Source organism: Cyanistes caeruleus, chromosome 3 (genome assembly GCF_971803275.1).
Source record: "Cyanistes caeruleus chromosome 3, bCyaCae1.hap1.1, whole genome shotgun sequence".
Lineage (NCBI taxonomy): Eukaryota > Metazoa > Chordata > Aves > Passeriformes > Paridae > Cyanistes > Cyanistes caeruleus.
In genome coordinates this window covers 88,409,263-88,422,801 of record NC_141703.1, presented here as the reverse complement: position 1 = coordinate 88,422,801, position 13,539 = coordinate 88,409,263, and the positions used below count along the sequence as shown (strand labels likewise).

The 13,539-nt window shown below is 41.7% G+C and overlaps 1 protein-coding gene across 3 annotated transcripts in view; it reads left to right on the top strand.

The window, feature by feature from the left end:
- CASR (calcium sensing receptor) overlaps positions 1-13,539 on the top strand; it is an 88,875-nt gene that overhangs the window by 4,458 nt on the left and 70,878 nt on the right. The window contains exons 2-5 of one of the 3 annotated variants that reach the window (XM_086882773.1): positions 1,846-1,991; positions 6,938-7,007; positions 9,421-9,511; positions 9,618-9,718. The gene's annotated coding sequence lies outside the window, so the exon portion shown is untranslated. Of the gene's footprint in view, positions 1-1,845; positions 1,992-6,937; positions 7,008-9,420; positions 9,512-9,617; positions 9,719-9,850; positions 10,103-13,539 lie in introns of those variants that run through there. The other 2 variants (XM_086882774.1, XM_086882772.1) reach the window with 2 other exon arrangements.

Here is a 13,539-nt window from a genome sequence, read left to right as displayed (position 1 = left end):
GTGCCTGTGGAATCAGTCAGGTAAAGTGTCCAGTCACTGACAGATAATGAGGTAAACAAGACTGTACCAAGATTTGTTACAGACAATTAGACCAAGTCACAGCTGGTAAGGTAGAAAGGTTTACAAATACCCAGCACTAAAAGCCTATGGAATAAATCAATGCCCAGCAGGACAGAGACTGTTTGTTTGCAGAGTTCCTCATTCTTAGAACTATCTGCAACTTAGCTCTGCAATACAGAATGAGGATATTAATTCAAGTGAGTTGATTCCTATGTACAAAGGAGAGGCAATACATAAACAAGTGTGGCTTTGGAGCAAAGAGCTTTCCAAGAAGTAAAATACTTCCTTAATAGAGGCATCTTGTCATGGAAACTATTAAGACTGATGTAGAAAAAAAATGTAGTAGGACATGATTACCTCTTTTCCCTCGCTCTTCAAAAACAATGTCAATATTGAGCAAAACATGAGTATTTAAAAGCCAGACAGAAATTTCTTATTATCTATAAAGCCTTGAAGACTCACTCTACCCAAGAAGCACATTCTAAAGCATGATAAGTGTGGAAAAGGGTATGACAAAAAGTAGGTAGAATACAATAGCAACATTTTAAATTACTTTTTATGCTTTGAAAAAGAAACACAATGTACTTTCTAATCTACATTTTAGATATCATTGCATCCCATTAGCAACTGTGACACGGAAGACAAGAGGAGATTAATTATTTCCTTTCTTTAATGAGTAGATTTATTCGGTAATGGCTGAATAGTATGTGTGACCATTTCACAGGAAAGCATAGGTGGTTAATGAGAGCTTCATTAAGACTGATGATCAAACAATACTGTAATGAAAGCATAAATTCAGAGGCTGGGATATTATAAAGACAGAAGCATTGTGAACATATAGTTTGACTTCCTCTGTATGAGAGACTGTTTGATTTGATATTAATGTCCTAACTGGAAAATCCCCAGTTTTTAATAGAAAATATTTTGCATGAGTAATTGTTGGTAATTGTTCTAAAAACTGTTTGTCAGCAATTGACTTTGATACTTGATTTCAAGTCTGAATTTGCATCAATTCAGATTCCAAGAAGTATCTCCTATTGGACTAGGTGTCTGGGTGTAAATGCAGGGAAATGGGTGTTTCTCCATATCTGAGGAGTTGAGAGCTTACCCATCTCTTTCTGCCTAGCTTAGAACACTAAACATTAGAGGTTATTTACTTTTTTCCTTTTAGTACCAGAAAACTGACTTTGACTTTGAAACTGAACTCTATTTACCATTTTTCCCACCACCATGTTGGGACTGAATGGCTGTGATAAACTCACACCTCCATCTTCCTTTTCATAAACTAAACAAATCTGTCTCTTTCAAATTTTCACTGAGGTTTTTGGGGTTTTTTTCCCAAATCTTTCATCATTCTTATGTCCTTTTTCTTGCTTATCTCCAGTTTTAAGGCCATCTGTCTTAAAGTAAGAACACTTGCACTTGATACAACATTCCATCTGTTGCCACAGTATCGCAAATCAGAGGCAGAAGATCCCCAGTTTACAAATTAACACTTTTCTGAGAGTATTGTTTGGGTGAACCTGATGTTCATCTACATGTCCATTGAGATGTCCAAGTGTTTTCATTGCAGTTGAGGCCTAAGCCTTTGTGAATATGTGCTCAAATGCCAATTTGTGTAAATTTCTTATTATCTCATTTCTCACCCAACATCATCTAAAGTGGTTAGATTGTTGTGAATAAGTAGAAGTGCAGAGGGAAGACTGACGGCATTTTGTGTGAATCTAAAAAGGTACTGAGAACTACATTCATCCTGGTTTTAAGATTTATTTTTTTTTCATTCAGATATTAAGGTCCTGGCTCAAGTATCTTGTTTAGGAGCAAATACTGGCACATGCTGACTCTTTACTGCATAGACAACCTTCAGAGGGCTGTTCAGATCTTTTGATGGGGCCTTATACTTTTAGTCACCTCCTATTATGTGTTATACAGTAAGTATCCTAAAGGATTTGCTTTACATCGCAGCTCACTCCACCAGTTCTTCATGTCTATTGTTATCAGATAACAATAGGAGACAGTAACTAATTTGTAGAAAGGCAGATCCCTGTGATTTATGTAGAGCAGTGCATTAGCATTCAGTCTTTACTAGAGTAAAAACCTTGACTTACAAAGATTGGAGAGAAAAATAGCTCTTAACATTCATCATCAAGAATAATTAACCATGACAGCAGCTGAACTTAAGATTCATCTCAGTTAATGTTTGTCAAGGCAGATAATACCTGAACTGACCAAAATCAAACACAAAACCCACACCTAGCTAATCTGTCAAAATCTGCTCATATCTGCAATCACATGAAACAGAACTGACTGTTTGAATAAATCACATTTTAAGATTACAGTTAGTGTGTGAGCTAATTAAGATTCCTCAGTTCTTAGAAGGCTATTTATTATTCAAAGTGCAAATTCTCTGTGAATGCTACAATTTTGGGGCAGATAGTATATGCAACTCAAAAATTGAATAGAAATTACAAGAGAAAGGAGCTGGGAGAGTAACCCAAAAAAAGCAAGCATATGTACATATGGCTAGAAATCTGGCTGAAATGCAGCACTTCTGTGACTCATTCTCTTGACAGAAGAGAAGCAGAATAGGAAGGATGGGAGTTAAGGAGCTGTGGAAAACATGAGAAAAGATCAAGAGGCTTCCCAAGAGTAAAAGAGCACTTATGGATCAGTTTTCTCCTCGAAAATTTTCAGTATGTACATATAGGTGCTCCAAAAGCCCTTCTAAATATACAAGGGAAAATGCTCCTGAAACTTCAAAAAGTCTTCTGATTTCAATGTATTTCTGATTTCTGTGTTTGTTTTTAATCCTATAGTATAACTTCTGATTGGGTTGTCTATGCAGAAGAGATGTTTGGAAGCCTTCTCTGAGATCAGATTTGATGGTTTTCCATCCCAACATTTCACTAACACAAAGGGAATAACATTTACAGGCCTGCAGACTTAATAATCACTATTGCCTTAGGCTGTTGTGCTGCTTTTGTGCTTCAGCCTAAGGTAAAAAGGAGAGGGCAATGTGTGCAAGTTTTTTCTGTAGCTGATCTGAACCAAATGATGGAAATACAGAGAAAAAATATAGATGTGAAAATAAAGGAAGACAGTGAGAGAACTAACATCAGAAGAAAAACCACAAAAAAAAACCCTAACCCCCCCCCCAAAAAAAAACCCCAAAAACCAATACCAAAACAAAAAACCCAAGCAAAACAAAACTGACCAAAGAAAGATCAGAGAATACAGGAGTCTTGTTTGAAAAGAGCAGACAGCCAGACACTAGTAAATTTTGCCTTCAGTTCAGTTGTTGTGCTCATGCTGGAAAGCTTCATCCTCAGTGCCCTGTTTTTTCACACTAGTTGTCTCTTCATTTATGATCAGAGACATTGTTAATGACACTGACTCTTAAATAGTTGTTAACAGGCTCTGGAGCTGAAATGAGGAAAGCGAGTTCTACCTCTTGGATTATTTTTTGAAGCTGGAAGCTTTCTGGTGCAAATATCACAACATCCATTTTGTCTGGCTTGCATGTGGAAAGTTTTCTTTGCAACCATAAAACATGGACATGCAACTGTTATTTTATCCATGGCTAGCTCCTGAAGCACAAGATGACTGTCATGAGGGAAAACAGCCAGCTCACTAAGCTGCCCCAAGTAGGCCAAGTGTGACCTGTAGATCAAACCAACACAGAGAGTGGGTAACAAATAAAGGAACTGAAATAGTTATAAATAATATCTTTAGCAGAAACTTCTTTGCTGAAGAATTATAACAGAATAGGATTTTAAGAAGAGTGTGCTTGGCTGTGTTAATAGAGGGCCAATGTTCTCTGTGTGCTTCTGCTTTGATATTCAGCAAATACCTTGGAGATTTTTATTTGGATTTTCATACTCCCCAGGACAGGATATTCCAGGGTAGGGTTGCTCAACAAATAACTGCTCAAATGATATTGCCTGGGCTGCTTGCATCTGCCAGAGTAACCCTGCCCAACTGTGCAGATCCTTTTAAAAAATCTAAGGAGGGAGAAGAAACATTTAAGGATAACCAAATAAGAAGTGCCTGTGCCTGAAAAAGGAATACAAGAACAAAGAAGATGAAGAGGGAAAGCAGTAAAGAAAATGTGAGAATAAAGAAGATGAAGGGGGAAACAAGCAAAGGAAATACGAGAATGGGCATCACCAGCTACTTCCAGATCTGTACACAAGGAGCACAGACCCTCGCCAAGAAAGTGGAACATTTCAAAATTAGTTTGGAGGTGGTCCTGGAAAATGTACATGCAGAACAATTCTGCAGTGGCAGCAGGGGGCATGGACTGGATGTGAACTTATTGGGTCTCTTCCATCTCCAGTTTCTATGAAAACAGTAACCATTCTTTAGCAATATGATAAATATTTAAAAAAATCATAGATACAAACTAAATAAAACATATTAAATAACAAGTGCAGCCAATTTAATCATGACTTTTCAACTTTTTAAACCAAGACAGCAGGGAGGAAGAAGGAACAGGCTTGAGATTTTTAGTCCTCTTTGTTTAAGGCTAATTCACATAGGACACACCTTCATGAGACTTGTTCAATAACATTTGTGGAGCTGGGCTGGAGTTGTTGTTGGATTGTTCTCAGTCCACAGAGCTGCTGGTTTTATCCAATGTGCACTGGATGCTGTCTCTTTCTAGCAGCTTTTAATTCAGATTTTGCCTTGTTTATGTTTCATTCCTAGCTGGACCAGTAGATTTTATTTTGGGTAGTGCAATATCAGTCTAATACTTAAGCATTTTGTAACCAAAAGCCAATTCCTTTCTTCATTCCTGCACTGACCACAACAACATAAACTGCCCTTCAAGAGCAAATCTCCTCCTCTGTAAGGGATCCATGTGTTGCAGATACACAAACTTCATGTTCCTCAGCAGGGGGAGAAAAATTTTTGGCTTAAAAAACATGGAACTCATTATTTGAGCACGTGGCATATCCACAAAGTCTAGCTGCAGCAAGGGGACTTGTGTTCTATGGGACAGCCACTAGACAGTGATAGAGCCACATCTACACAGCCAAAGCACACCCCTCTAACAGTCCCAGTCTCTCTCCAGCATTTCCTTCACAACCTAGCAGCACAAATTTTCTCTGAATCCGTATGAAAACTAATCTTGCATGTTTCTTCTGAGTAGTCACCACTCGGTCTCAGCAAGAGGAAGGCTTTACTAAAGCCTTTATTCCAGTACAAGCTGAAGCTGAGTAACATTCTAAGGTAGAGAGAGACAAGGATATGCCTTGTCTGTGGTGCTCAGTTTGTACAATGGAAAGAAGGCCTCAGCTTTCTGGGCTGTCAGTCTTCAGACTACCAGCCTAGCTTCTTTCATCTGCAGTAAAAGTAGTTTAAGAAGTTGAAGCAAACATCGTCATTCTTCTGGTTGCATACTTCCCTGAATTTAGGTTTCAGAACAAAACAACGGAGAGCCTGGTTTAGGAGGCCTCATTGTATAATTCTCTTCAGCATGCCAGGCCTTGGGAAAAAGACTCAGTTATGCATATTTTGGCTCAGATTTGGGCTTCACCTTTCCAGCAACTGGCTCAAGGCACTTATATCCACATCCATTGTATGAAGTATACCTCTGACAAATACCAGCTGCATCCTCAGGAAGCTTTGTCAGAAGGAACATTAAATTTTCCAGTTATCCCATTTGACTTTGCTCCTTGGCATCTGGCCTTTTTATCTCCATCCTGACTCTTTCATCTTCTCCAGCCACACACACACCCTGGATAAAGGACACAGGTAAACTTGGTAGAAGCAAGAACAGGAAGCCTGTCCTAGCACCAGTTCATACTCCTGGCAAGGACTAGGTGAATCAAGCAGCTTTCCAAACCCTTTTGGAGTGCTGCCCGACTTGAGAGACTTGACCTGAGAGCTGCAAGAGTTGTTTGGAAGGTGGCTTACATTTTGTCCAGATGATGGGAAGTTTCCCCTATGAAGAGTACCTGCAGGAAAATGCCTCTGTGGGATTAGCTTGTCCTTCACAGCTAGAGACAACGGATGAACAAAATGCCTGTATGCAATGAGGAGACTTCAGTACTTTGTCTTACAAGCTGTCACCTGCCTTGTTCACATCAACACAGAATCTCACTACTCCCCTCACCTATGTGAGACTCCACCACCCCATGGTATCAGCACATTTCCTACTCTGGCTACTCACTAGAAAATAAATTGGAATAGAGAAAACCATTCACAGAGCCGGTGTAAGATGGCTGTGCAATGTCATCCAACAAAGCCATTATTCCTGACACCAGGAATCATCAGAGACATCATTAAAAGAATCATTAGCCAGCATAACTTGCCCAACTGTGCCCTAAAAGACAGTTCATGAGACCTTATCTGCCTTAGTTCTGCACAATATATACATAATTCCTTCATAGGTCAAGCTAATTACAGATGCCACTCCAATCAATGATCTCTTCCAAGAGTCCTTTCTAGCAACTGCCACCTTCTCTCCCAGTCTGCTTTGGACTGAGTTGCTACTGCATCTGGGCATCTGATGTGATGCAGCTGAAAACCATACAGCCTTTCAATCAAACAGAACTCTTAGGAAAGTAAGAGTAACTTAAAGTAAATAACTCTTAGAGGAAAGTAGTTGCTTCTGAGCACCCTTCTATCTTTCTGAACTGTCTCCCTGTTCTGTGAGACTCCCTTGGTAGCTCCCTGAAGAATCTGCCCACTGAACCACAGGCGTCTTTCCATCACAGGGGACATGCTGCAACTTGGCAGATTGGCCTGACAATGCAGACTTTGATCCTTTGAGATCAAACCCTGAAGGCCACAGTGCAGTAGAGGTGACCGCACTGTCATGGAAGCCAGAGAAGTCCCTTAGCACTTCAGCTTTTCTCTCCTTTACCTTTAGGTCTGATATTCCATCTCAGCCCTTCCCAGTTAAAGAAATGGCTCGTGGTATTTCCAGGAAATATTCAAAGGTAGGCTTGACTTGTAATTCCAGAGGAACAAAGGTTCAGTAGTTCTGTGTATTCCTTTTCATTTTGCTTTCACATGTGTCTTTGAAGTAGAAATTATTCTCAAAAAGTATTTGTTGGTTTCCTCCTTTCACAGGCATTGTATCACTGAGCTACTGATGCTGTTTAGTATTGCAATAGAGAAGAAAATAAATTTCCAAAAAAGATATTTGGATTTTACTTGTTATTTTTACGCTGTATTTTACGTGTTTGTTGTATATGGCAAAGGCAGAGAAAAGCTGAGATGTAAGGACTTCCAAATCAGGTCACTACTGAAACTGGCTTGGGTCCAGAGTCTCTACTAAAAATGTCAGCTTCATCTGAAAAGGGCAATAGAGTCAAACCCGCAATTAATGCCATTAGCATAAGAATCAGAATGTTAGTATTTCCCTGGTGTAAGTAGCTTAATCTTTCTTTTTCCTCCCACCTAATTCAAAATAAAATAAAGCCATGTGAATCAAAATGAAGGATAGCATGGGTTTGAAAAGGGCAGCATAGGTAATTCTTCCTCTGGAATGCTCCATGGTCAGCTGTTAAGGCTATTTCCTTGCTAAGTGACAGATGTGGGTTCAAATCTGCTTAGAAATGGAAAGAACTGAGCCTTCTACACCCTGGCTGGGCTCCTCAAAACACTGGGATCTGCGGGTGCCCTGATAAAGTGCACTCTGGTATGATCTGCTTGAACTGTGTAGGTGAGAAAGAGGAATAATGCCTGCCATACTGCATAGGCTTCAATACAAGGGCCCTGAATGGATGTCATCCTACTGTCTTGGCTTGTGTTGCTCAGTTCTAGAAGCCAAAGAGCTGTCCAGCAAGATCAAAGACTGTTCCAGTGGGCTTGTCCTGCTGCCTCTTCCTTGTCTGCCTTTTATTGCTGGAAACAGTTTTTGTTCTGTTGCTATTGTCATGATGGAAGAAGCCATCACAATGTGCTGAAGTCACAGATAATGGAGAACTACAATTAATATTGAGAGAAATTTAAGAAACCTTTTTGTTGCATTGTTTTCTATTTGATACAGCCATGCATGGGGTACTGGGCCACAAAAACCTCTGTGGCATAGATAGCATGGCTGGCTAAGTGAGGGTAGAGCAGGCTACGTGGGGGTTGTGCAGCAATTAATATAGCAGTAACTGATTTACAGATTTTGTCAAAGAAGTTTGGAGTTTGCTATTTTAAAGGTTTTCTTTCATCTTTTCTGTCCCTGCCCAACAACTACATGATTATTTAAAATAACCAACTTCCTGCTCTCCTCAAGTTTCTTCACAAAAAGAGAACTTTAAAGTAAAAAAAAAAAAAGAAAACTTTAAACTAAAACAGAGAGAACTTTAAAATAAAAGTTTAGTTTCATTGCCATGTGACAGCATAGCCCTGAAGAGCCTGAGTCCAAATACTTGGTGTACAAAGAAATCTGTACTGTTTCTTCAAACAAGATTTTATTTTGATTTAGGATTTGAGACATTAACACTTTTGACTGCTGCAGGGAAATATTAAGTTTTCTTGGGGCTGTAAATCAAAGTTTAATATAACATTAGGAGGGAATTCTCTAAATTTGTAGACCCTGTATTTGGAAACACCTCCAGTTAAGCATGATTAGGTATTAAGAAAGCTATTCTTTCACCTTTGAATTCAGTAATTTTATTTTTTTTTAATCTGAAAATTATTTGCTGGCATTTTATTATGGTTGTGCAATTATATTTTATTAACTATCAAAAGGATGATGATCTGTTTCTTGAAAAGTTAATGTACTGCAATAGAAGTAGAAAAGGAAGACCAATTATTTAGCAAAATTAGCTGTATCCTAATACATGAAATGCTATTTGAGTACATAAGTGACTTCAGGTCTGTGGGTAATTCTGCAATAATACATAGGTTATACATTTACTAAGATTAGGTCTCATGAATCTGCTTCAGAAATAAAGGTCTCTATCACCTCTTCAAAGAAAAAATACGACAATTTTTTAATACATTCTAAGTGTCACTCTCACCAGTATATTGCAACTCTAACATTTTTATTGTTATTATTTGGCAAAGGAAAACTATGCTAAGGACAGATCCGAACCTCTAAGGGTGAGCTGTAGAACGGCACGAGAGTCTGTGTATAGGGCTACATGCTACTTTTCCTTAAAAAAATGGATTTTATGAGGTTAAGAGTTTTTAAATACAAACTGTATAACGATCCCAAAAGACTGTTGCTCTCAAACAGTGTTGAAAGATTTTTGGACTTGGAAAGCAATGTAATAATGTAAGTGCTACCATATAATAATGAAAACATTTTGTTCTCTGCATTTCAATTCTTAACATTCAAATCAACCGGTGGGTATAGCAGATCTGTAGCTGTAAAAATCTGCATAACCACACCAAAATTTCACTCTGCAGATCAAGATGAGGATTTTCATCTTCAAGAAATACAGGTCCCTGGTGTCTACTGTGTGAGCTTCAGGTACCGGAGAACAGCATAAACTAAGAGGTCAGACTTTTTCGTTGTGAGCTGGAAGAAGACCCCAGCCTTGAAAAGAAAACTGAGCAAGCAATGATTTCTTCTTTCTTTTTTCTTTTTTCTTCCCCTACACTAGCGCCCTGCTACAGGGTTAAGTACCCGTGTGCCAACCTGTCGAGTGCCGCTGCAGGGGGAACCTCGGGGTCAGCGCCTGGCTGCAGGGAGGCTCATGGAGAGGTATCCGACTTCCCCGCGCCTCCGGGGCGGAACGCGCGCTGCCCGCCCGGGGCCGCCGCTACCTGCGGGGCAGCGCGGGGCGGCGCGCAGCGAGGAGCGCCCGGGCGGGTCCCCGCCGCCGCCGCCGCCGCCAGCCCCGCCTTGCGTGGCCCGTGGGAGCGGGCACGGGTGCCGGAGGCGGCGGGGAGGGCTGGGACGGGGCCCTGGCCAGGGGTTTCTCTCTCCCCCACCCCCTCCTCCCCTCGCCGCCGGTTCCCGTGAGGCTGCAAGTGCCGCCGCGGCAGCTGGGGGGCCGGCGGGGGATGCTGCTGCCGCCGCCCTGCCCAGCGCCGGAGTGAGGGCAGGAGCTGGTGGCGGCAGGAGCAGCCCCGGCGGCGGGACGAGGTGAGCGGGGCGCGGGCCCGCGGGGCAGGTGGGTGCGCGCCCGGGATGGGAGCGGGGCCGGGGCGGGCAGCGCTCCCGCCGGGACCGGCGCGCCCGGGCTGGGGGCACACGGGGGAGCGACGGACGGGGCGCAGCCCGCGGGGTCTGACGGGCGGGGAGCGCTGCGCAGCGCCGAGTCTGGCTTTGGGGTGCAGAAACCTGGAGAAGTAGAGCCCCTGGGCTGGCGGGGTGCGGAGCGAGCCGAGGGCGACAGGGAGCCGGGGGTACTTCAAGCTGAGCCCGGCCGGTCATGCCAGATGCAGACGTAATTTAACGAGGGACCCCTCCGCCTCCCCTCCCCACATCTTGGGCAGGTTGGTTTCTGATACATGTAGGATCAGGCGAACGGAGAAATTTCTGTAGAGTTCTGAGGTGTTTTCTCTGGCTCAAGTTATCTAGAAATAATATTGAGTGGAAGAAGAACAGTAATTCATAACAAAACTTTAAAGAGCAACAAGTTGTTTTACTGAAATCACACGCGCTGGGAAAAAATACCACCTCACTGATCCTGATAGAAACTGGCTAATAGCAGTATCTTGAAAACTGATTTATACCACAATTACTAGTTTCTGAAGCCTTAGCACTGTTCAAAACAAATTTCACCATATGTCTGAAGAGAGTTTTTGAGAAGTCCCGAATCTGCACTTAAAATCTTAATTTTTACTTGTGCAGATATAGGATATGATACTTACAATTATTTTCGTATTTGTTTGAAGTGTTTCCCTTTTTACTGATTTTTTTTTTTCCTACTTGAAACAGGTAGTCCATTTTGCACCGCCTTCCCACTCCCTCTCGGGCTCTGCCCCCCAAAACCACCTCCGTATGCCTTTCTGTACAGTCATGGTGCAAACTAGATTAACCTTGTTGGACACTACGGGCTGGATTCAGAGGAGCAGAGGAGGGAGCTAGTAGTCCTACATCTCCCAGCCATGGCCAGTGCAGTTCTCCTGTTTGGTCATGTATCATGGAGGAGAGTGACTTTGCAGGCTCTTCCCAGCTTCCCCTCTTGAGTAGCATCTCTGTCACAGTTGGGACTTTCTTGCCTCCTACTCGAGTTTCACCACCCGGTGCAAACGCAGAGAGGATGTGCTGGGAGGGGCAAGGTCAGGGGAGTATCAGTGAGGTGTTGCTAAGGCTATTTCCCAAGCACTGTAGTGCCCCTGAAGGTGCTTATGCTAATTGTGGAAATTAGAGCCCTTAATTCTTGTTCTTGATTTAGTCTGAGGCTGGATGGTTGTGCACTTTTTTCACTTACTATTCTATGCTTCTCACCACACTGCAAGACTAAGCTGTCTTTGCAATGAGAAATAGAAGTTTCACCCCCAAGAACCAAATCTGTTTCTGTGCTCTGTGCGTTCACTGGGGTCTGGCCATCAATCCCTGTGTTGTGAAGACCAAATTCTTACATCTTTCCTAAATGTGAGAGTGGAAAAATTAGTTGGATGATTATTAGGAATAGGTTTAACTGAGCAGTGGTGATGGCTGCTCAGATGAAATACTATTCCAAAAGTTTGCATTTAATTGATGTAATTGAAGTTGTTGAAATGTAATTATTTTTAAAGAGGATTGATTATGGCAGGTTAGTGACTAGAAACCATACAAAGCATCCCAAAATAATTTCTTTTGTTCCAAGACATGACAAGGTTGATGTTTGGAGATATCTTTGAAATTATTAGGGTGATCCTAACTCTGTGCCCAAGTATGTGACATCAGACTGTTCTACCCTTAACTTCTCAGAAAGTCCAGTGATGGAGTGGGTGACAGGCAGGCAAAATGTCAACATCATTCTCAAAGTGTCAGTAGACCAATATTGACAGAAAAGGTTGAACAGCTACCTCCTGTATAAAACTTTATGGCTCAGTGGAAGAATTCAGATTCCAGGTCTGTCAACCTGACACTCTTTCTACCATTCTCAAAGCTCAATATTTTTTTGGTATTTGATGAGATTATTAGGATTGTTTTCCAGACTATGAGCAAAAATGTCAAGTGAGGTAGGGGCACTTTTTCAGTTCATTCTCATTCCATCTGCATGTTGGATGCAAGCTGTTGCATCTATTGTTGGTTGCAAACAACCTCTTCTGCATAAATTGACAGCCTTTCTGAGTCACTTATTAACTGTAAGAGTGCAGAATTCTTTACCTGCACTAATTTGTGCCAACGATTTTGAGAACATTATTGACACCAAGTAGACTGAGGGAGGACATTGACAGAGAGGTGGTAGCTTTAGTACCAAAATCTTCCCTGCTGATGTTTCAAGGCTAAATCCATGTAAGCACTTTTTGTTGTTGTTGTTGTTGTTCACCTGAGAAAGTTAGGTGAGATGAACTTCCCAGCTCACAAAACATGAGAGATTATCATCTTTTCATGCCTGCATGAAGTGATGGTGAAGGCAACACAATCTAGTGACTCAGTTGTAAAGACCATTCCAGAACCTCTTCTGGGCTTGGACACTGACCTCAGACAAACCATTTTCTTTCAGTTTTCCAGTTTCAAAAAAGTGATAAGAACTGTACCTCACAGAGTCTTATTAGAAATACTTCGGTTAGAAACAGGGGTTTCTAAAGCGCACTGGAGTTTCCATGCAAAAAGCTTTGCACTGTTTATGGTACAGTTGACATATGAGAAGAAGCAAAGCAGAGGGGTTCAAAAGTATCTGATCCTTTTCCCCTCCATTTTCAGGATGATGCAACTGACTGTTGTGGTTCGTAGGGTTGGCTGACCATTTCTTTTATCTGCAGCCTTCATGTGGTCCTTATAGCTAGAACCCCTGTGTCTGAAACCAGCTATACTGATTTAAATCCATTCTGAAGTTGGAGGGAAAACTTTATGCTACTGGACTTCTGATTTTTATTTGTTAATAGTTAATTTGGGGCACTTGGGGCTGGCATATTAACCTGCCTCTGCCTCCATTGCATGGAATAGAGACTGCTTGGTGTTAAATACTTAGGTGGATGAGATACAGAACTCCTGAGGGAGTGTCTAATATGGGTAAAGCAGTTAGCAGTTAGTAAGCCAAGCCTGGGTTGTGACTTCTGATTCTTGAAAAATACTGGGGGGGGGGAAGGAAGGGGAAGGAAGTGTTAAACCCAGCTGTGACATCACAGATACAAATACACAATATTCCCTTGAGCAGAAAGGGAAGGCCATTGTGCTGTGTCCTCAGTTTGGAGACAGATTTGAATCAGTGCTCCTCTGGAGTTGTCAGAATGCGAGTACTTGTGGTTAATGGTGGCACTGAGTGTGTTAAAGTGACCATTCCAACACAGTGCACAGGAGTGGGAATCTGTAATGACACATGCAAAGAGAAGAAAAGGAAGACAGAGGGAAAAAAAAGAGGGATTGGGAAGGGAAAAGAGACAGGAGGCAAGAGTGGCAATGATCCTAGCAAAGGGAACATT